Source organism: Dasypus novemcinctus, chromosome 2 (genome assembly GCF_030445035.2).
Source record: "Dasypus novemcinctus isolate mDasNov1 chromosome 2, mDasNov1.1.hap2, whole genome shotgun sequence".
Taxonomy (NCBI): Eukaryota; Metazoa; Chordata; class Mammalia; order Cingulata; family Dasypodidae; genus Dasypus; species Dasypus novemcinctus.
The window spans coordinates 21,835,624-21,860,553 of NC_080674.1; the positions used below are offsets into that span (position 1 = coordinate 21,835,624).

The following is a 24,930-nucleotide window of genomic DNA, read 5'->3' on the forward strand; positions in this document are numbered from 1 at the left end:
AGTCTAGATGATTCTGGGCCAATTGCTGCAGATGTCAAAACTTGATTTATTGAAATGATTGCTGCAGATACTATGGTTTTGCTTGGTAGACTGGTTGCTGTAATAGTTATGGGTCAGTGTTTTATTGTCATATGACCTGGCTATTGAATGCTTTATATAAAGTGTCTCATATTGCAACTGATTGGATACTAGTTATATTGTTGTTTTGCCTAAAGATCATAGTGTTCTCAGGAGTAGATCAATAATTCTAAAGATGTACCAACTTGAAGAGTACAAAGTCGGCTATGAAATGAAAACATGGAACACAATTTAAGAATTGACCAAGCTGAGTGTATGTACCAGAAGAATAAAGGAAAGGGATGACAGCAGAGAGAGAATGAGAAAGCAGCAGCAGAAGACACAAAAACTACAGGGAATATTTAAAGCATTGCAAAAATTAGACATGAAAAATGGTAGCCATAAGCTAGATAAGAGTGGAGAAAGGGTCCTTACAAAATTGTACAGGAGTTCAACTTCCAGATGGTGTAGTAAATACTAAATACTTATTTCTCTGAATAACTATAAGAACATTGGAAAATAATCAATTTTCAATTGAAAAGGGAAATGGTCATAATTTTACAACACACATTGTGAGGCCAACCTGTCACATATCAAGCTTGTATCCAACCCAGAAAGAAAATCTAAGCTCCTAGATGTATTTCCTCATATAGACAAAGAGTTCAGTGTTTGGAAGGCTTGTCCCCCGTCCCTTTAGTTAGAGTAATGCAGTCCAAGGAGAAGGAATGTTCTGATAGAAAATCAAGTCATCACCAAGCTTGGCAGGTGTTAGAAGCAGAGGGGCAAGCGCGATGGACAGCTATTTTAATTATCTACAGCCCTGAGTCTAGGTCAAAGGAGCCACAGTGGGGATGCAGTGAGAACAGGAAGGCATGGTGCATCAAAAGATTTCTGATTTAACGCCTCTGTTGGAATAAGAGGACAAGGGTATAAACATTATAGATAAAAATTCATGAACATAGCGATGTAATTCTCTTTATTCTCTATAACTTAACATGACTTGTCCTTGGAGCCCCACCATTTTCCCTTCACAACATGGACACTTGGCAGTTCCAACCCTCTAGCAACTCAGTCTCTTCTGGGTGAATTTTCAGCCAAAATTAGGATTTCTCTTGCTTTCCTCTCCTCTCTTGTGCACATGGGATTATCTGAAGTTCAGAGTTACATCATGTAAATTTTAATTTTTTTTCACTCTATCTACACATCTCTTAGCCCAACAAATGCTCACGGTCCAATGGGGGTGGGAACAGGATCAATAACCAAAAAAATAAGGCTTAAAAGAATGCCTATATTGGTATTATCTAAATGTCTGCTACAGAAATAAATGTTTTGCAATGATAGCATACTCAACAAAACTCAACAGAAGCTAAAGATTCCAACAACTCATTTTCCCTACTCCTATTTCTGATCTCACAATGTTCAACCTGAAAAATCATTTCATCCTAACATCTACCAACAGACATAATCTACCAACAGACTGAAGTAATAAAGCAGGAAAAATTACCCCAGAAACAAAGGAAATGTTCCATAAATTGTTTGCTCACCAGAGTGGTTGCAAAATTACTTTTGGCAAAATTCTGTCTTTAAAAATAGAGGTCTCAAAATAGATAAAGGTATTAAAAATAGAGGTTATGAGACACAGAAATTAAAATAATTGAGCTTGCAGAAATCAGAAAATGAATGAAATAAAATTATGGGAATATATAGTATCAAGAAACAGCCACAAAAAAAATGGTTAACCCATGTGAAAAGCTTAGGGAATGTTGTAGAAATTGAGAGGTTCTATTATTTGCATAGAGAAAGGCCAAGACTCAGGAATAATTTTTGGGAAGGAAGAATGATTTATTTACGACCGGCCAGGCTCAGAGCTTCTCGTTCCAAATGGTTCTTTTGTTTCAGTGCTCAGTAAGGTTGACATAACATATATCTTCCACATCCTAGGTAAGCTTTTAGCATGGACTTCATACATTCTAGATAAGCTTTTAGCACATTTGGTTTGCATTTTCCCTGAATATTTAAAGTTTATAGAGTTTACGCTGAAAAAACTGTTTCCCAGGACCGAAGTCATTGCCATGGTCACCAAGGGCTGGGCTGCAGCCTCTCACTGTTCTACACCCACAAGTCAGGACACAGACAGCTTAGGTTATCTATGAAGAGATGAACAGCCTCCCACCCAGAGCCCACATCAGGAGCATGGGAATACAAATTGAAAAGTCACAAAATATAAATTGGAAGAGTACAAGATAATAAAAGCAATTTTTGAGAAAATGCAAAACAAGTACACAAAGCAAAAGGGATCCAAACATGCATAAATTAGTCTAAAATAGATATGATTCTGAAGATTGAAAGAGCAAACAACCTACAACTTATTAGGAAGAATTAATGTAGAACAATAAACAATCAACACCAAGACTTATCCTCCGGAAATTAGCAAACTCTAAAGATAAATAAAGAATTCTAAGGCCTCTGGGCAGAGAAAAGCCAGTTATTGCTAAAGGAGAAACAAAGGTTGACATCAGGCTGCTACAATGCAGAATTCCATGCTAAAATCTGGTGCTACAATGTTCACGATATTCTCTTGTAAAAGACGTGACTCCCAAATTTTTACCTAATCACATTGCCTTTCAGAGGTTGAAAAAAAATCAAGATAAAATATCTGTTATAGTTTTCATAGGAGAATAACTGGTAGACTAAATGTGCCAACCAAGAAATAAAACAAAATAAAAGATTCTAGAATCAAGAATAGTTGATCCTTTTAAATATCCAATTGTTGAAAATGGTGGTGAATATTTAATTCTTTTAAATATTAAAATGAGGAAAACATGGGAATTATGATTTCAGAGTAAAATTCTACAGGGTTAGGAGTATGAATTATAACTGTCCTTTTCATATTTCTAATTGTGTGCTATGGGGAAAGTTCAGTGCGCTCTGCGATTCATTCATTTAATAATAAAGGTTGATACCTGCTATGCTCTTGGCATTGTTCTCTAGAGAAAAAAACAAACACACACATTAATATCTGCGATCTTATGTAGCTTTCACTTGATTGTGTGGGTATGTATGTGTCTGTGTATGAAGAGTGAGGATAAGTAAAAGCAACAACTATAACGAATAAGGAAAATATATGGTGTGTTAGAAGATGACAAATTCTAAGAATGAAATGATCAGGAAAATGAACAGATGCATTGCTAGAGGTGATGAGAGTATGTGTGAAGGACTGTTCAGCTAGCCTCACAGAGAAGTTGAGGCTTAAGCAAACACGGTGAGGAGAATGAAGAGCGAACCATTCAGAAATGTGGAGGAAAAGCAAATGTCAACAGGGACAGCCAAAACAAAAGAAGGAACTCATACTGGAATTAATGGCCTAACAACCAATCAGACAGGACTGTAGTGAGAAAAGAGGGAATGGTGAGAGGAACAGGGAGGAATATCGGCCCATGTGGATATGAGTCGACGGCCCACTGTGAGAGTTTTGGCTTTTGTTTTTCTTTTTTGTAAGAGAATCAACAGGTGAGGAAAAAAACTTAAAACAGTCATAAAAAATGTCTCATTTTCTTTCTAGATCCCCCTTTTTTCATACCATTCCCTCCCTGATGAACATGGATTTTGTCAAAAATAAAGAACAATGGGGTGCTCATCAGGATCAGGGCTTGATGGAAGTCCCTTACTTCATAGTTAGGATTAATCCAAAATTATTATTTCACAACAATTCCTCACTTGAAAGATTAACTTTCATGTCACACAGATCCTAAAACTCTAAAGATATCATGCCCTAATTTCTCATTTTAAGACATAACTCTAATTCTGTCAAGGTAATGTTCCTTTTTACTGCAGTAAATCTAATAAGGTTAGTTTAGTTTGTCTGTTCAACAAGATTTCAAGTGGGTTGCTAGATATAGTCAGTAGTCAATAAAGACAAAGACAATTTGCTAAGTGAATGAATAATTATCATATTCATATAGCAAATTAATAAATGCCTAGAATTGTGATGAATCTGAGTGAAAAAAATGACATGAATTTGATATTTCCTGACAAGTTGCCATTCTGACGTATACAAATTTTATATACTTACCAAAAGTGTATGAACATGCCTATTTCCTCCAAAAAAAAAAAAGAATATTGTGAATTATTTCAATTGTGTCAAGCCTATATGGATAGGTAGATTTTTTTTTTAGCTGTCATAAACACATACAGCTTTATCTATGTTCATTTCACAATGTCTAAACTTATACTCTCTTTCCACCCATGTGTCAGCATGATTTTATAAGAAATTTTGAAAAAATAATCATTAAGATTCTCTGCTGTATAGAAAAGAAACATTTTAATACAAGAGTCTGGAAAATTCCTTCTAAATATCCTTTTCTACAGTACTCTAGTCACCCGTAAACAATTAAATTGCTGATACAATATACTAGAGAAGTACATTTAAATAACATTTTTCTTTTTTCTTACATTTGATATATCATGATACCTGTTGAGCTATTTTGATAGCAATCAGGTAGCATCCATTAAATAGATTATCATATGACTTTTAGGACAACAGATTTAATTTCTGATGCTCATATTAGAATAATTGACTAACAAAGATTTGGCTTTCATTGGTACATTCTTCTAGAAAATGTTGAGTTTCAAGAAAACACATTCTCATCTTTAGTTTACCAAATATATCTAAAGGACAACAGTATTTATAAAAATGAAGGGGTCAGAGGCACCTGGGGAATTGGGCAACACATCTGCCCTCTAAATTATCTTGAGAACCTGAGGAAAAAAAAATATATTAATATATAAATATATATAAAATAGCCTGCATCTCTAGAGTAAATATGTCATTCATTATCAAGGAAAGTGAAAGACTTTTATCTGTTTTAAACATGTGCTGCTTCTTCAGAAGGATTATAATAGATTGAAAATATCATTAGGTAAATATTTCAACCCAGGAAAACTGACTATATAGCAACAAATGCAATGAAATGGGTGATCCTACAGATGTATCAAAAGACTGGTTTAGGTAACATTTTAAGATAAAATTTTGACACATAATTTCTGTGGCATCCATAGATGAATGTCTAAAACATAAAACCTTATCATCATTATGGATTTTAAGTAAGTATAAAGATGAAATGTGACATTTAAAAGAGCAATATTTAATATTTAATCAGTTAGATGGAAGCTAAGAAAAGGCTTATTTTTTTTCTTAAGATATTTGGATATAGTTTAAGAGGGGGTTTTGCTGTGGTCTAAATTTAATATTATCAAACTGCATTGGATCTGGGGTAAAAATGCCACTATAAGGACACAAATATTCTAAATCCTTTGGGCACTATTAGTCACTCTCACATGTGAGCATGATACCATAGAGAGAATTGAAAGGTCAACTCTCCCAATAACTAAGGAAAGTTGAGCTATTTCTCTAAAATCAGTTCCTTTGTCTTTAGTTTATGAATTTGATATGAACTCAATAGTATTCCTATTGATAAATATAAATTTCTAAATATAAATAATTATACAGTTGTAAAATGTAAATTTTGTCATTTATTTTTATTACTGTCATATTAATGAAATATGATTACAATGCTCAGAATAAGTACTGATCTTTTACTCTTTCTTTATACAGCTAAATAATTATCTAATTTTATAATTTACCTTCAAGTTTTACCAAACTAAAAAAATAAGGAGTCATAGATGTATATAACACTTTTCAGATTGTATTAGTGTAATCTAATAATATTTGTGTCTAATTATGGAGGATTAAATATATAAAGAATTATAAACCTCTGAAGTTGAAATTTTGAGTCAGTCCATCAAAAGGTTGAAATTTCTTTTAAAAATGCATCTTTACACATATACATAATACATCTCATTATTTCTGGGAAATAACACAAGAAACTGACATATCATAAAGCTAAGTAGCTCTTATTTAGTATACTGTTATTTAGAAAAATCATATAAACTTGTCGGAGAAGAAAGAAAACACAGCACTTGGTCAAAAGAAGATTTATCATTTAGATAAAGTCACTTTGGCCATGTTGTTCTGAATGTCTTTGTCAGGCCATACCACATCTTATTAAATCTAAATTTAGCTGAGATACTTCATTTGGCAGAAGACAGAAAGTTTAAAGGATAATTATGTGATTTCCCTGTACACAGAATCCTTCTTAGAGCCACTCCAATGATGAATATTTTCATCGTTGGTGCATCAATCTTGATTTTCTAAATCAAGAAGATGGATGCTTTGATGAATATGCATGTCACACTCAACTGGCAAAAATATGTGGAAGCAAAAGCCCAATGCACTGGCAGAGTTCAAGGTTTATTAACCTCAACCCAAAAATGCCTTAAATATTTACTTCTGATCTAACCATTAATTAATGCCTAAAGACAACACAGTGCCTTCAAGGGTGATAGAGATGGAGTCACTGTGCATATTGTTTCAGTGAGTTAGTTCTAATGGGCAGATTACAGATTAATGATGTGGGTCAAGAAATGAATAATCAGCTGGCAGGAATTTATATAAATGCTTGCTTCTTATGGACATCTCTTCTGAAAGCACAGATGAAACTATACAAATAAATGCCTATTTATTGGCCTAAAATAAATAATGATGTACTAGAATTTTGATGATAAATATGATCATGAATTTGACCTAAAGACAAACAAGATAGACGATGTGGTGAAAGACTCTTGAAAACAACGTTCTGGGAAATGACCAAAGCAGGTCTTCAAAGCAGGTTCAACAAAGTACCTAAAAAATAGAGGAATCAGTTCAGGCTAGTACATTTACAAATGAGAATAGGACATTTTGATAGGTTGACATTTTTATTTGACAAGTTCAGAACCTTAAGTGATCTTAAAAATGTCAGAAAGGAGCTTAATAGGCACCTCAATGAAAGCATTAGCTACACCATTAAACTTAATGAGAATAAATTCTCTTTTTATGATAAAAAGGTCAACACTTGCCTGAACTTGGGGGAAAAAAAGAATTCACACACGTCTGAAAAAACCAATTAGAGAACTAGAGCTAATGTAGTGCTACAAAGAGATAGGGTTTTTTAAATCATCTTTTTCTATTCTTACTTTCATATTAATTCAAACTTGAGTGATGAGGATGTACAGTTTAATAATATCAGTAATCACAAAGAAAAGCTACACAAACTGAAAATAATTCTACGCACTTCAGAATTCTACACATGTAATAACTTAGCATTTTATTTTCATATTTTAGTTCACATTTTTCTCTACCAATGATACAATGTCGTTTCTAAAATTTTGATAGGAAATACAAGTGAAAACTAGGCCCCTTAGAACTGAGGTTCTTATATGTCGATTGTAGTATTTATTTCATCATTTATTAATCTTCAAAATACTAATTTTTACAAAAGGCTAATATTTACTGAGCTCCAACTACATGGCAAATATTAAATGCTCACAGCAACACTATTGGATGTATAATATATTTATTTATTTCTAAAGGTGAGTAAACTCTGAAGCAGATACAATAAATCAATGGATTTGGTTAGCCAGGTAGCAAGTGGCAAAAATTGTTCTCTACTTTTTTCCAGGAAGTTTCATAAAAGATCTTCAGTCTTTGCTTGCTTGTTCCTGTGATTCTTTTTTTAAATCAAAGACCTGCTGCATGAAACTCACATAGATATTATAATGCTTAAATGACATTTCCGAATGTCATGTGTGTGTTAAGATTTGTGTGTGCACAATATTGAACAATACAGTTAACAAATAACTTTGAAATAGTTAAATAAAATTCTACAGATATTTGAACACTTACCTTGAAGAGGAGCTTTGAAGAAAGAAGCTAGCAGGGCAAAATTTTTGCTCACAGTTACCTTACAATGTAATAAAATAGGAACTATGTTATAAAGTACGCATAGCATAAGGCGAGAAAGAACAATATACTTGTTATGAGACCAATATATTTAAAGTGCAATGAGATTTTGGTAGAAGTAGAGACCAAAATAATTTTAGGGGAATCAGGAACGCTTCATGGAGAAGAGCAGTGAAACAGCTCTTGAAAGATAGAGACATTGAGAGGCAGGGAAAATGGGCAAGAAAGGTGATTACAAACCAAAGCACCAGCATAAATATAAATCCAGAAAAAGAGGGACATTTCAGATTGGCTGGGGGATGAAGTAAATGTAGCTAAAGAATTTTAGAATAGTTGAGAGTGTTTGAGGATATAATATGAAATACAAAATAGTTACATGATTAGACTTATATTTAACATTTTCTACACACAGGCATACCTCATTTTACTGTGCTTTGTTTTAGTGTACTTCAGAGACACTACATTTTTTTACAAATTGCAGGGTATGTGGCAATCTTGCATCGAGCAAGTCATTCGGTGCAATTTTTCTAACAGCTTGTGCTCCCTTCATGTCTTTGTGTTATATTTTGGTAATTCTTGCAGTGTTTCAAGCATTTTAATTATTATTATATCTGTTATGGTGATCTTTGGTCTGTAATTTTTGATGTTACAATTGTAATTGTTTTATTGTTTGGTGCCATGAACCATGCCCATATAACATGGCAGACAATCCATAAATGTTATGTGTGTAGACTGCTCTACTGAATGGCCCTTCCCCCTTCTTTCTCACTCTTCTCAGGCCTCCCTATTCCCTGAGACAAAATACTATTAAAATTAGGCCAATTATTAACACAACAGTAGCTACTAAGTGTTCACCTGAAGGGGAAAGTCTTACGTCTCTCACTTTAAATAAAAAGCTAAAAATGATCAAGCTTAGTGAGGAAGGCATGCTGAAAGCTGAGACTGGCAGAAAGTTGGCCTCTAGCCAAACAGTTACCCAAGTAAGCTGTGAATGCAAAGGGAAAGTTCTTGAGGGAATGAACGTGCTACTCTAGTGAACACATGAAAGATAAGAAAAAAGAACAGCCTTAATGCTGATCTGGAAAACATTTTAGTGATCTGGATTAAAGATCAAACTAGCCACCATGTTCCCTTAAGCCAAAACCCAATTCAGAGCAAGGCCTAATTCTTTAATTTTACAAAAACTGAGAGAGGTGAGAAAGCTACAGAAGACAATTTTGAAGCTATAAGAGATTGGTTCATGAGGTTCAAGGAAAGAAACCATCTCTATAAGATAAATGTGCCAGATGAAGCAACAATTGCTGATGTAGAAGCTTGTAGCAAGTTATCCAGATGATATAGCTAAGATAATTGATGAAGACAGCTACACTAAAGATCATATTTTAAATATAATGAAACACCAAACTCCAGAGCTATCTGCCATAACCGTAGGACCTTGGTGTCTCCAGAGCCCTCAGGAATCCCACTATTTGGGATAGTATCTACTTTGGCAGTCTATGAGATCCTGCTGAGATGTGCATAAGCTACCTCTGTGATAACCTCCTGACTCACTCTGAAGTCTCTTAGCCATATTAACTCATTTGTCTTTACCTTTTCCCCCTTTTATTCAATGTCTTTTTCCAGTTGCATTGCTACTTGGTGCTTGGTAGTAGTCCCTTAGTGCCAGGGAGGCTCATTTCTAGGAGTGGGCTCTACTTTGGAGTTTGTGCAACTGACAGCAACAGAGCTGGACTCAGTTATAACTGTCTTCCCTACACATGGCTCATCTTTCCCTTCTATATAAACCTATCTTTGTGCTGGAATTTGTAGGTCTATGTCCAAGAGAGTGGAATCTTTGGGCTGTCCATGTGCCAGCTGGGCCCTTGGCCTCAGCCTAGTTACAACACCTACTCTCCAGTTCATTGGACTCACCCAGGTTAACTAACAAGGAAGTGAGGATTGACAACCACCATACCAAAGAAACAAGAGCCTACAACTGCAAGCAAGATAGTCCCTTCCACTGACTGTATGGGATCAGAGCCCCCTCTCAATTAGAGGTGAAGTAGTCGTCACCATCCCAGAATCCTCAGGATTCTGAACAATGGACTAGAGTGGACTTACTGGTATTCTACTATAGACTTATTGTGATTCTAGCAATGAAAGAAATTACAACATTGATGTGGAGGCAGTGGCCACTGAATGTTCTGGGGGCAAGAAGAGGGAAAAACTGGTGTAATAAGGGGGCTCTTTTGGAACTTGGGGATCATCCTAATGACACGCAACAACAGATATACGTCATTTTACATCTTCCCATAATATGCAGAATTGTGTGGGAGAGGGTAAACTACAATGGAACTATGGTCTATTCTCAGCAGCAATGCCCCAGGATGCGTTTATCAATTGCAATGAATGTGCCACACTAATGTAGAATGTTGTTTATGTCGGAGGGTGGGGAAATGTGGGGAGGGTGGGGAAGTGTGGGGAGTGTGGGATATGGGAATTCCTATATTTTCTGTGTAACATTTATGTAATCTAAGTATCTTTTAAACATTTTTTTTTGGAAAATTGTTTTAAAATTATTTAAAAATTAAATGAATGTAATGAAACTGTCTTCTACTGGAAGAAGATGCCATCTAGGAATTACATAGCTAGAAAGAAGTCGATGGTCAATGGTTGGCTGACTTTTTAAATTTAAATTGAGATGGATAAAGGCCATTGTACAGTTTGTCAAAACCTACAAAATTGTGCAAGGCAGAGTGTAAACTATAATGTGAACTATAGTGCATGATTAGTAGCAATGCTTCAATATGTGTTCATCAATTGCAACCAATGTACCACACTAATGAAAGTTGCTGGTAATGTGGAAAGTGGGGAAGTGGGAGAAAGTGTAACATATAGGAATCCCCTATATTTTTGATGTAACATTTATGTAATCTAAAGCGTCATTAAAATGTTTTTTAAAAAGATTTGAAAAAAAGTAAAGTGAGAGACAGAAGACTGTTCCTTTCTCTTGTTAAGGGCTAATGCAACTGCTGACTTTATGATGAAGCCAGTGCCCATATACCATGCTGAAAATCCTTGGCCATTAAGAATTATGCTAACCCTACTCTCCTTGTGCTCTATAAATGGAACAAAGCCTACATGACAGCACTTCCGTTTACAACATGGATTACTGAATATTTTAAGCCCATTGAAGAGACCTACTACTCAGAAACAAGATCCTTTCAAAATATTATTTTTCATTGCCAATCCACCTGGTTACTTAAGAACTCTGATGAAGGTATACAATGGGATTAACATTGTTTTCATGCCTGCTAACACAAAATCCACTTTGCTGTCAAGTATCAAGGAGTCATTTTGACTTTTAAGTCTTATTATTTAAGAAATATATTTTGTAAGACTACAGCTGCATCTAAAGGATCTGCCCAAAGTAAACTGTAAATCTTCTGGAAATGATTCACCATTCTATATGCCACTAAGAAAACTCGTAATTCATAGGAGAAGGTCAAAATATCAACATTAACAGAAGTTTGGAATAAATTAATTCCAACCATTCTGGATGAATTTGAGGGGCTCAAGACTTCAGTGGAGGAAGCAACTACAGATGAGGTGGAAATAGCTAGAGAACTAGAATTAGAAGTGGAGCCTGAAGATGTGACTGAATTCCTGCAATCTCATGATCAAACTTAATGGATAAAGGATTGCTTTTTATGAATATCCAATGAAAATGGTATCTAGAAATGGAATCTGGTTCTGGTGAAGATGCTGTGAACATTGGTGAAATGACAACAAAGGATTTAGAATATTACTAAACTTATTTGATAAAGCAGCAGCAGGGTTTGACATCACTTTGGAAAGTTCTACTGTTGGTAAAATGCTATCAAACAACATTGCATGCTACAGAGAAATCTTTCATGAAAGGAAGTCAATATATTCGACAAACTTCATTATTGTCTTATTTTAGGAAATTGTTACAGAAACCCCAAATTTCAGCAATCACCACCTTGATCAGTCAGTAGCCATCAACACTGAGTCAAGACTCTTCACTAGCAAAAATATTATAACTCATTGAAGGCTCAGATGATGGTTAACACTTTTTAACAATAAAGTATTTTTTCATTAAGTTTTACCCAATGTTTTTAAGACAGACTACTATTATTGCACTCTTAAAAGACTGCAGTATAGTGTAAACATAACTTTTATATACACTGGCAAATCAAAATATTTCTGTGGTTCACTTTACTATAATATGCATTTTGCAGGGCTCCGGAATCAGACCCACAGTCTCTCTGAAGAGTGTCTGTATCAAAATAAGATGGTATATATCAGGTAAAACCGAGAAAACTATTTCACTTTTTTTCACTTTGTGCATTAGTTTTTCAGTGTGGTATTATGAAAAATTCCATAATTACAAATATTTCCTAATTTCAAAAGTTCACATACAATATTAAAATACCATAATTTTCAGTTTGTTTAGTTCCTGCCACTTTAAATACATTCACAACTTGTTTAAAGAAAAACTCATGTACATACATATGTTATGAATAAAACATAAAGATATAATGGAGGAGAAGATTTGAGAACTACTTTAAATTTGCAATCAAACTGGTGGACTGTGATATAAATCTGCTTGCAATTGCATTTTCTATAAAGAATTTCAAAAACATTTTAAAATTTCACATGCAACTAAAGAATTTTAGCTTTTATTAAAAATTCAGACTATTTAACAATATCAAGCCCATATTTCTAAATGGCAGTAATTTATTGGATCTGCAGCATAAAATCATTTTCTACACTGAGAAAAAAACACTTCAAACTACTCCTTATAGTCTAATACTCAGGTCACATCACTTAAATATAGCCTCTGCCTGGTCACTATCGTCCTTAGGATCGCAAATACAGATTTATGGAAATTATCAACAGGGCACAACAACTGACCAGATAAGGATAAGTGAAAATGAAGAGTAAAAAAAAAAAAAAAAAAAAAAAAATAGTATATTTTAAGTCAGTTTGGCTCAAATAAAAATAGAGTCATCAGTTTTAAGAGCTGGTTGAGTTGCTGGAATCGTTGTGTTATTTGTTGTGTTAGTTATTTAATTATCTCATTTGTTGTGTTATTTAATGATCTCAAGGTGGGCCTCATGATACCCACATCCTGGGATTCCTGCCCTTAAGTAACGGCCTTACCCCGAGTTTTTGTGGGAGCCTAGAATTGCTTCTAACTTATAAAATACAGCAAAGGTGATAGGATGTAGGTGACCATTTGTTTGAAACTATTCAACTAATTTACATAAGATTCTAGTGCCCTTCTTGCTAGAGTCTCTGAATGCCTTCGCTGCCTTTGAGGAAGCAAATGACCACGTTAGGGAACTATGGGTAAGGGGCTGTGAGTGGCAGAGAGCAAGAAACTAAAACCTTTAGTCCTGGAACTGAGAGAAACTAAAGGCTTCCAACAACCACATGGTCAGGGATGCAGACCCTACCCAAGTCAAGCTTCTAGATGGGAACCCTGTCCTGGCTGACATTTTGACTGCAGCCTCTTGAGAACCTGGAGAAGAGGCTTTAGTTAAGCCATGCCGGGACTCCCGACCCATTCAAACTGCAAGCTAATAAACGTGAGTTGTCTTAAAACACTAAATTTGTGGTGATATTATATGGCAATGGGTAACTAATGCACTGCTAATTTTTAACTTCTCATATTAAGCAATATTTAGTTAAAGGCACCTTTCCAAACTTCTAAGAAATATTTAGATCACCTTATTTTATACTCCTAAATCTCCCAATGTTCCTCCTTTACAGAAATTAGCAAACTACTGGTGATTATCTCCACCATTTAAATTAACTGGATCTTCTTATAAATGTTACCAACTCTCTACCTTCTCCATAGGTTAGCAGTGGTGGATTAAAGATATCACAAATTCTCTGATACACCTTCCATCAAGAGGTGAGGATATCTTTCCTTCTGCTGCAGCTTTGAACAGGTCTGGGCTTGCAACTGCTTTAACCAATACAGTATGATTGAAGTGATGTGGTGCCCTGACAGACGTAGGTTGCAAAATATTTTCTTTTCCTTTCACAGCCTTTCTATCATGGTGGGAGAAAGCCCACACAGCTGAATGGAGCATACTGCATAGAGAAAAATATAGCTCCCTATAACAGCCCTAGCTGAGCCCTCACCCCTCAGCCAGCCATGTGAGAGAGACATCTTGAAAGTGGAGCTTTCAACTCAGTATTAAGTCAATTCTTCTGATGGTATATGAGCAGAGATAAGCTGTCCCCACTGGGCCATGACCAAGTTGGAAAATCATGAACAAATAAATGAATTTGCTGTTTCAAGTTCCCAAATTATTTGGTGGTTTGATACACAGCAATAGACATTCACATATATCTCCGGGGCTGCAAGTTTAATTAGCACATAGGCATTCAATCTGTATTATTTGAATGGATTAATATTACATCAAGTATCTCCTCTTGATGGAGATTTAGTGGAAGTAACTGTGTAGGAAGATCTGAAATTCTTGAGACATTAGATGTAGTTTTGGATGTATATTTTCTTGAGAAAACATCTGGATTTGGAGCTATACAATACCTCTACAATGAGGAAAGGATTTAAATTGTGGAAGGCTTAAATATCACTAGAGTCAAAAAAGATAGCAAGGAAAGGGAGCTGAACAAAAAGACTGGTCCTGACAGACAGGCATGAAGAATTTTGTCTCCTAGGTGTATTTTTATTTTTAAATGACTTACTTTCATTTTTAAATCTAAATGAGAAATATATCACAGCATTGTAAAATTAAGGACAGGTTATTCATCTAGTGTTTAATATTTACTGTAGTTTTTTTTTTATAAAGGCATGCTTGAGTGTACTAAATTTAGTTTTAGCCAATTATATGATTTTCAGTTATTACTCAATCTAAATAGTCTCAACTTCCTCTAGGCAATCCTAGAATCACAATGCGTAGACATTTACAAATTATTTTAGGTACATTTGACAATAAAATGGAGCCTCATTACTTACCAGTGAAACTTTCTCTTGCAATACAATTTAATGTTTAAATGCCTTCAATTTATCAAAGGAAGAAAGTATTTTAAAAATACCTTCACTCTCAAAATCTTCAGGGTTAGAGAAATAGTGGATAGATTGAAGGACAGAGGGTATCTCAAAATTCTAAAAAATTCTTCATCATATGTTCTTGTGTAGTCCACCGAAGTAAAACTCCAAATTTTCCTAGAACACTATCATGTAAGAGTCCAAATATTTTCAGTATATGAGAGCTTTCTCTAATTCTTATATGATCATTATATATAATGGGAAATTTTATATACTAAATGATATCAGCACTACATGTTTTAAGAAATCTTGCTGTAATGAAACCTAACCTAGCATGCCCAAATATATTGACCACAGTTGACTCTCTTAATTGATGGATACTTATTAACCACATAAAGAAAGAAGGTTTTGCCTTGCAAACTCTGAAAGTAATATTATAAGGGCTGGAAGACATTGAAATTTCTTTAGTTCAACTTCCCAGGCCAGAAGAAAATGAACTGATTAGTATAATCAAAATAGACACCAAAATATGGGTTTTGAAGGCAGAAAAAAAGTCAGTTTGGGCCAACTCCACTATTTATCTTATCAGTAATCTTAGGAAAAGTAGTTATTTTCTAAAAGCCTTGATTCCATTGGTGATAAAATCAAATGACTTTGACAAGTAAAGAAGGTAATTCTGAAAAAAAAAAACTTTTAAACTATAATGCAATTTACAAGTTTGCAAAATAATCATCTTAGTTATTTAATCATTCAACTTACGTCTGAATAAAGGACACATTAGCTAAAAAAAAAGTGACACATTCCACTGTTATTTATTTATGACTGTATGAAATTTCTTCACAGTGACAATCTGACTCCCAAAACCTAATTTTAGTCTCTGCACAAAAGTTTTGTTTTGATTAACTGCTGCATCTGACCATGATCTTAGATAGCAAGACCCAAAATTATAACAACAGCAATTTTCCCTAAGCTGATTAATATATTTTATGCAGTTTCAATAAAGATACCATCAGGTTTTATTTTCTGGAGCTATATAGGTTGACTAAAATTTTCTTTATTAGGTTAAACAAGCAGGAATACACTGGAAACTTGAAATATTTGGCAGTAATTGCAAGAAACTGAAGATATTACAACACAGAATGCTGTGAGTGTAAACAGAACAGATAATCAGCTGGAACTAAATAGAATATAAAAGAAATATACACAAATATCTATGCAATTTTACTAGGTTGGTGCAAAAGTAATTGTGATTTTGCATTGTTGAAATTTACTGTTTGATATTGGCGTAATACTCTTAAATAAATGTTGCGTTATACATCATTTTAATGTGCAGTTCTCACTTTATGTTTATTTTGCTAATGATTTATCACTTGCTGTTTATTTTGTATTTATTTAAGACTGTGGACATGATGTTAGACAAAAAGCAAATTTGAGCAGTTTTGTTTGAATTCAAACTGGGTCGTGAAACAGCGAAGACAACCTGCAACATCGACAATGCTTTTGGCCTAGGAACTGCTAACTGCTAAGGAACATACAGAGCAGTGGCGGTTCAAGAAGCTTTGCAAAGAAGAGAGCCTTGAAGATGAGGACCATAGTTGCCAGCCACCAGAAGTTGACAATGACCAATTGCAAGCAATCAATGAAGCCGATTCTCTTAAACCACACGAGAAGTTGCTGAAGAACTCAACGTCAACCATTCTAAAGTTGTTTGGTATTTGAAGGAACTTGGAAAGCTGAAAAAGCTCGGTAACTGGGTGCCTCATGAGCTGACCAAAATTTTTTAAAAAAATCATCATTTCGAAGTGTCATCTTCTCTTGATGTCTTCTTATCCTATGCAACAACAACAAACCATTTCTCACTCAGATTGTGTTGTGCGACAAAAAGCAGCTTTTATACGACAACTGGCAACAACCAGCTCAGTGGTTGGACCAAGAAGAAGCTCCAAAATACTTCCCTAAGCCAAACTTGTACCCCAAAAAAGGGCCATGATCACTGTTTGGTGATCTCCTGCTGGTCTGATCCATTATAGCTTTCTAAATCCCAGTGAAGCCATTATATCTGAGAAGTATGCTCAGCAAACCAGTGAGATGCACCAAAAACTGCAACACCTGCAGCCAACACTGGTCAACAGAAAGGACCTGGTTCTTCTCCAAGAAAACACCCTACTGCATGTTGCACAACCAGCGCTTCAAAAGTTGAAGGAACTGAGCTATGAAGTTTTACCTCATCCGCCATATTCACCTGACCTCTCATCAACCAACTACCACTTTTTCAAGCATCTTGACAACTTTTTGCAGGGAAAACACTTCCACAACCAGCAGGATGCAGAAAATGCTTTCTAAGAGTTTGTTAAATCCCGAAGCATGGATTTTTATGCTATACAAATAAGCAAACAATTCTCACTGGCAAAAATGTTTTGATTGTAATGGTTCCTATTTTGATTAATAGAGATGTATTTGAGCCTAGTTATAATTTAAAACAAATGGTCCAAAACTTAAATTCCTTTTGTGCCAACCTAATAGTATGTAGTAAGAAGTTGTCATCTCAAATAAATAAGAGTAAATTGACTTTTTAATAAATGGTGTTGGAACAATTAGACGACCACATGGATAAAGGTAAAAATCGAATCCATCCTCACGCCACCATGATAAATTCTAATGAATCAGAAATCTAAAGTTTTAAAGGGTGGGAGTGAGAGTGGTCATATTTTAGATATAACTAAAATCAGAAGAAAAGATCGAACAAGTTAATTACATTAAAGTGAGTCTGCCCATCAGAATATCACAAGCAAAGTTAAAAGATAAATAACAAATGAAGAGAAAATACTTTCATTTTATAAATATTATATATAAAGAGCTTCAAAACAGAGAGAAAATATCAACAACCCATATATATGATCAAATATATATACAGGCAAATTACAATAGAAGAAATGCAAACTGTTCTTAAACATAGGAAAAAGAAGCAACTTTTGCATAATAAAACTGATTCTACTGCAAATTCCACAAAGAAGTCATTTTTACATATCATATTAGGGGGAAAAGTTTGACAATACATTCTGTTGTTCAAACAACTGGGGAAATGTGTACATATATACCCTTAGCAATGATTAAAAATGGTATTATCATTATGAATGTTAGATTGAATTATATTTATTTTATAACTGACCAGATGGTTAAAATTTCTTACTAAACATAAAAGAATCAAAATGGCTGCAAATGCATTGCTTTAAAATTTCCCTTTCAAATCTCATAATTAATTCCACTCTTCCATTCTGAAAAGAATCTCCCAATTAATATTGAAAAGAAGTGGTGACAGAACTCCTTGTCTCATTCTTGATTTAAAAAGGATGTATTTGTCATTTCACTATTCAATCTCCTCTTTCTTACTTTTTAAAATTTAGGCTCTTTTTGTTATTTATTACTTGTTATTTTGCTTTTTGAATAGCAATCATTAGGTAGAGGTACTCCCTTTTCTTATTAGGTGGATAAGAATTTTTATATCAAGAATACATTTTCATTTATTTTTCCACTAATCTTTTATTTAATGATTTCTAATAATGTAATTTTTCATTCTGAGAATAAATTCAATTAACCATTATTAGTTAAATATTTTCCTAATTTGTTTAGATTTTTTTTTATCTGTGTTGAGATTAATCTGTGACTTTTCTTTTGCAATTTAATCAATTTTAAGTTAACATTGTAATCATGTATTAATGTGTCAGGTTATGATAAGTCATTGGAAAGTAAAACTCACATTGTATTTTCCTTCAATTTTATATTTTCCCTTTACATTCCCTGATAACTTGTAAACAAGTCTATTAAATGCTCTAAAAAGGACTTAATTTTTATCATCCTCATCTCAGAAGCCATACCCAGTCTGATTCTCTCTTTTTCTTCAGTTAATCATAAATAGTCTCCTCTTCCATAAAATCCCAGAGCAAGTTGAATCTATCAGCTACTTCATTTTCTTCCTTGAATTGTGTACAATAATTTTATGAAAATATTCATGCATATTTTATAGGGTTAAATAAATAAATGATTGCCACAGGCAACAAAAACATTTATTGGCATTAAGATAAGTTCAGAAGCAAATCCCATCTTTAAATGCTAATGAAGTAGAGAAAACTTAGAGTTTCCATAGTTTACTTAAATGTGCAGAGTTGGAGGGTTAAAAGATTCTCAGTTTTATTTCCCATATGGCCTAAGGTAACAAGTATGGCTTTAGTCACAACAAAAGGATGAACTGAAAATTCTCTAAAAAATTTTAAGAGGGACAGCTAGTTTTTTCAATATGGTTTCAGGAGAGTTCCACCTTTGGTAGAAATGCAATTTAGAATCATCTTAGTAAAATTTTTGGTAAGCTTTTTAAAATTTCCCATGGGGAACATTCTAGATTGGAGTTTGACTAATGGTCAAAGTTCTACAAAAGATCAATTGTAAAAATTAAAAAAAATACAACATAATTACAAATAATCAATATTAACTTGTAGTATATTAAAATATAGATGTATGCTTCCAATTTTATGAATAGGCAGAAATGTCCACATTGAACAAAGAAAGGTAACAAATACAAAATATATACACAAAGCATAAAAATAGCCCATTATAATTTTTTGGCCTAACATGGATTAGAGACCTCACAAAAACAAGAACAAAACAAAAAAGCTCTTACTTTCTTTCCTTTAGATATTTAGAGGAATTTGGAGAGTTAATTTGGATGTTCTCTATTTCTTTTTAAAACTTGTGCAGCAAATTGTTATTATCTCCTAATAAATATTTTTAAGCATGAAAAGGAATTCAAGGAATCTATCTGGATTCCAATTAGAGAATACTTGAAATTTAGCTATGTCAGTGGTATGTGTGTGTATGAAAGACAATCTCAAAGATTATAATAATGATAAAATTTATGATATTTTCATAGTACTTTATGCTTCAGGATGTACTTTCCTAAAATGTTAAAGTTTGTCTCAATGTTGTAAGTTGGGTAGAATAGGTTGAATGGTTATTATATGAATTTTACAGTTAAATTTTTCTCCACTACTGTTTTTTCATCTTTATAAAGACATGTCCAAAACTTCTCCAATGAAAGAAAGAAATCCATCCCTCAGTGCTACCATATTCTGTAGCTAGTTCGCCATTTATCTTTTGGTTTCTTGGGCTGCTCAGGCAAAAAAACATAAACTGGGTCACATTAAACACTGGGAATTTGTTCATTTATGATTTTGAGTTTAGGAAAAAGTCCAAATATAGACTTCATCAAGTAGATGTTTCTTCACAAATACCATGGTGTTCTAGGGCTGGCTGCTGGTGATCCTTGGTCTTTAGGTCCTCTGTCACATACAAGGCATGTTGGTCACACAGGCCTTTCTGTTCTTTCCTGAGTTCCACTGAATTTCAGATTCTGGCTTCTCCTTGTGGCTTTTCTCTGTGTCTGAATCTCATTCTGCTTACAAAGGGCTCCAGCAATAGTTAGGATAAGACCCGCCCTGATTGACCTGGGCCACACTTCAACTAAAGTTACCTCATCAAAGGGTCTTACATATAATGGGTTCACATCCATTCTAAGAACATGTTTTTCTGGGGTACATACAGCTTCAAACCACCACAATATCGCATCCTCTCTATTGCCAAACAATTTGATCCATGTGTTTCTTCCTATAAGTATTTCTTGACAGACTTGTAGAAGGAAATCAAGGTTTAAAGAGGTAAGGGGATGCCCAGAATCACATGTCAAGAAAGTATCAGAACCTTATTACAATAACTCAGCCTAGGGAAAGTTTTAGTTTCTTGGGTCAGGTTGTTAGTTCATCTCCTTTCCTATTATACCAATATCAAAGAGTCATCATAAACTAAAAAAATAAATATCAAAAAGCTCAGCCCTTGTGTCCAATATGTAGAACTTAAAGGGAAGGAAACTTAGATTTTTTTTTTTATGGTAGTTGACAAGAGTTATTTTGGTGGCAAATGGCCTATCTGTAAGCTAAGAGTCTTATCATAAATGCAAAAGTGTGTGTGTATGTGGGTGCACTTAATTTTCAACACAGTTGGTTGCACTGCCTTTTCAGTCCTTCTCCATGTCATTCTGACACACTGAGTCAGCAATGTGATACCTTGCTCAATAAAACATGAAATTAATGAAATCAAGAAATGTTATGCCAAGTGGACAAAAAAAGATATTGCTTATTTGGGTTGTGTTTTCAGGTATCTTTTTCACTAAAAATCTCTGACTAGTCTGTATACTGTGAGATTTTTCAGTGGTCATTTCAACCATAACTGGATTGCCTTCCTTGTCATACTACATGTATGTTTCCTCCTGAACAAGTCTATTGTAGGTTGCTACATGTCAATGTATTACTAACATTCATAGTGGGAGGTGAATAAAAAAAAAATTGACAAAATAACAAAAAATAGGGGAAAGCAAGAGCTATGGAAAGACAGGAAATCTGTGTGGCAAACATACTGATGACAAAAGTATGCATCCAGTAAGTATTTGATGAATGAATATTAATAGAAGCTGAAGATTCCTGATGAAATGAATAGATATTTGTTGAAAAATGAATGAATTAATGAAACAATGGACCAGGCATGCGATAGTATCAGCATGACCTAGAGTCTAAACCATCCCAATGAGAAGTAGAAGAAAGATACTAAGCATTAGTAAACAAAAAAGAAAAAAAAAAAAGAAAAGAAAAGAAAACCAGTCATGACCAATTGTTCCTCTATAGTATACTGAGAACAAACGTTCAAATAGCATATTAAACTTGTGACAACCAAACACTCAAATTCCCTTGATCATCTGTCCACTAAGGGCTTTGTTTCTCAAGATTCCATTTCCATTCCTCTGTCCCACTGAAAATACACAATTTAAATCCTCTCTACATATCCATGATTGGTTGTTCTGACAAGTGTCATTCTATTGACTAGTTTCAAGGACTCGCATCTGGCAAATTCTTGAATTAAATGAGCTCAACCTGTTATATACATGTTATTTACTTAATCCAAAACATCTAAGAAATGCCGGTTAACAGTGTATTAAACAAATATCTAACTTTGAACTATTTTTTCCCTCACATCTTCCTTAGAGAATGACAACCAACTATCTGACTTATTTATCTCTAAAGTTATCAGTTTTCCAATAGATGGAAATTTTGTCTTAGGAACCAACACTAATTCAATGTTTTCCTTTGATGAATGGAGTTGGCAGGATTCTCACTTTCTCATGTACAAACATTTATAATGCTATCATCAGCAGAGCCAGGAAAAAGATGAAGCTAAGCTGCTTGATTGGTATTAACATAATTAAACTTATTAAGATTTGGATTGATAGTCACTGAGTGACTTTGAAATCTAGCATGTTCATTTTAGTTAACTTGTCATTAGGCCTTTAATGTAATAAGCTCAACATAACTCAAAGTTATTATTTTCAAAATTTGCAACATATGGGATATCATTAATATCACCATAAAATTACATATTTAATGGTGAACAAAAATCTTAAGAGGTTTCAAATACTCATAATGGTGGCTCAATTATAATTTGGAATTTTGTCATTTTGTAGAACATTAATGGAAAAGCTGTGAATAAATTCACTGTTGGCAACTTTTCATTAACACATTAATTCATTTCTTTTACGACCTTCTACAAGTACAGCAGGCTTGGAGAGAAGATGGAGTGTTGAAAAAGTAAGTTCAGAAAAGAATTTTACAATTTTATAAGGAACAAATAAAATGAAGCTATGAACCAAATGGAAAATACAGTGGCATTATTTAGTGCAAACAATATACAAGGTTCTGAGGAAATGTAAACCAAATCATAAACAGGGCAGAACAGAGTTACAAAGTAAAATTATTTTAATAAAGGTAACCTTAGTTCTTGTTTTAAATTATTCATGGGTAAATAAAAAGTGATGACTTACCAGAGGTTTGTAGGGAGTGCCTGGGCTAAGATAGTATTGGGATAGTGGAAAAGAAGAATAGGGTAAGAGACTTAATATTAAGAAAAGAACATAGGTTGTGTTTTCTTTTTTCATCTTTAATTTTTCGTGTGTTTCTCATTAGAATGTTACTAAACCAGGAACTGATTTGGAATGTATAATACTATGGCTTATATGGATACTTAATTTATATCTATTGAAGTGTTATGTTGCTGCTTTCTTTTCAGTTTCCCATAAGGACTTCTTAACACTGTAGAAACAGTAAGTGGAATTTACAACTTTGTTTATCTCAAAAGTGTCAGTGAATTGTTTATTTTCAAAGTTTAAATGTGATTAATTATTCTTGCTCTATGGTATTCATCAAAATATGAACAATCTAGAATCATGCTTAGCAGAAAATATCATAAAGAGCAGGAATTTAATAAAAATGTAGGGATCTGTAAGGCATATTTTGGAGTCTTTGATTATGAGAAAAGGTGAATTAGGTATATTTTCAAATAGTTCTAGGAATGAAGTCTAAATAATCCCAATTGGGTTAATCCAGTCCAAGTTTCTCTCACCAAGTCCTGTGCCCAGATGAGGGGCTATGTCTACCTGGAGAGTGGATATCTAATTAATAAGAATAAAGCTGTAAGGACAAGTATAGGCCCTAGAGAAGGAATATGTGAAATGAATGAAATGAACCATGTGACACTCTCCTAAAAGATGGGAAAAGATCAGTAATTGACTGAGCCTGGGTTGGGAAAAGGAGCTCAACTACAAAGAATCATGAAAGAAATTCCAGGTATGGAAATATTTATGACTTGATTAGGAAAAATAAAAAATAAAAATAAAAATAAAAATAAAAATAAAAATAAAATAAATGAGATGAAGCAAAAGCCAGCAGAATGACCTAGAACATCCAGAAAGAGACCCACATATGGATAGCCACCTGATTTTTGATGAGTGCTAAGTGCATGCAGTGGGTAAAGAATATTCTCAACAAATTGTGCTGGAAAAAAACAGATATTAGCATGCAGAAAATGAAATTAGATGCCTCCCTCACACCATTTATAAAAACAAACTCAAAATGGATCAAAAAATTAATATAAGAGCTAAAATTCTAAAGATCTTAGGTGATAAAGAGGGCAAATCTTCATAACTTGGGATTTGGCAATTAAATCTTAGATATAAAACCCAAAGCACAAGCAACAAAGTAAACATTAGTTAAATTTGCTTTCATCAAAATTAAAAATTTCCTTCGATGCACAAAAGTTATCAAGGAAGTGAAAAGCCAACTACACAATTGTAGAATATAGTTTAAAACCATAAATCAGATAAGGGCTCAATATTCAGAATATAAAAAAGATCCATTACATTGCAACAACAAAAAGACAAACAACACAATTAAAGAATTGGCCAAGGACTTGAACAGACATTTTTCCAAAGAAGATATACAAATGACCAAAAAACACATGAAAAGATGCTCAACAACATCATTAGCCATTAGGGACATGGAAATTAAAACCTCAGTAAAATACCACTTCACACCACTAGCGTGGCTATTCATTTTTTAAAAATTAGGATAATAACAATTGTTGGGAACAATATAGTAGTTCCTAAGAAGTCAAATAAAGAATTACCATATAAGCCAGGAATTCCACTTCTAGGTATATACCCAAAGAGAGTGAAAACAGAGTCAAATCGATATTTGAACCACAGTGTTTACAGGAGCATTATTTACAGGTGCCAAAAGCTGGAAACATCCCAAGTGTCCATGAGCAAATGAATGGATAAACATACTGTGGTACATATACATGATGGAATACTATCTAATATCATAACAAATATATTATGAAACATTCTATAACATAGAAGAAACTGAACACATTCTTCCCAGTGAAGTAAGCAAGGTACATAAAGACAAAACTGTCACAAGTGAAGGAAAGAAATAGCAAATTTGCAGGCATAGAAAGCAGATTAATGGTTGCTGGTGGAGAAGGGTTGGGAGAAGGAGAAATGTTTGCATGAAAAATTTAAATAAAATGTAATATGTATGGGGAAATGGCTGTGGCTTAATCAGTTGGC

The 24,930-nt window shown here is 33.8% G+C and overlaps 1 protein-coding gene across 3 annotated transcripts in view; it reads right to left on the reverse strand.

Moving 5' to 3' along the window:
* Positions 1-24,930, reverse strand: part of CDH18 (cadherin 18) — a 1,139,369-nt gene that overhangs the window by 1,073,220 nt on the left and 41,219 nt on the right. The window lies entirely within an intron of this gene.